Genomic DNA, 870 nt, shown 5'->3' on the forward strand with positions numbered 1-870 from the left:
GGATATAACATTAGAATATAAAAAATATTAGAATGTAATCTAGAGATTTTTTAAACATTTTCTTTTGCAAAAATTTTTGTTACGGCTATCTTAACGAATTATCAATAAAAAAACGCTAATCACGAAGCATGTAACCTAATCGAACCGAATAGCATTAGCTGCTATGTCTTCGATTGAGCATGAACAAATATAATGTTATATAATAATAATATATAATAATATATAAAATATAAAGTTTATTAATAATTCAATAAATTTAATTATATTTATTACATAGTTCAATTTGTTATTAAAATTATTTATTAAAGTTATAATTTATTTCTTATTTGTTAAATCGTATTATAATAAGTTTAAGAAAATTATTTATTTAAGTTTAAGAACAGCTTAAGAAAAAATAAATGTTATTTAAAACTACCAATTAGATTTTTTTTTCTTGAAATCTATTTTATTTTATTGCTTGCTTTATAAGATATAATAAAAATTGTATTCACAAATAATAAATGATATTCACAAATATTAATTTTTATTATTATTTATTTTAATAAAATTAATTACATTAAAAATTTTGTTAAACTTTATATTATATAATATACAATTTATACATTACAAAATATATAATTTATAAATTTACTTTTATAAAAATTGACTGGATTTATAAATTTTATTCAACTCTACTTTATTATTTATTAAGTTTTTATACTTTAACTTTCTAGGTATTAAAAATTGTGAAATTTCTTTTATAATTTTTTACAAATTTTGACAAGTAGTATTCAGGATGTCATTTTAATTAATATGATATCTTATATGATATCTTAGTTATATATATATATATATATGATATCTTAGTTTCCGTAAAATTTTTATTAAATT

This window comes from Apis dorsata, unplaced genomic scaffold, assembly GCF_000469605.1.
Source record: "Apis dorsata unplaced genomic scaffold, Apis dorsata 1.3 scaffold_80, whole genome shotgun sequence".
In the NCBI taxonomy this organism is placed as follows: Eukaryota; Metazoa; Arthropoda; class Insecta; order Hymenoptera; family Apidae; genus Apis; species Apis dorsata.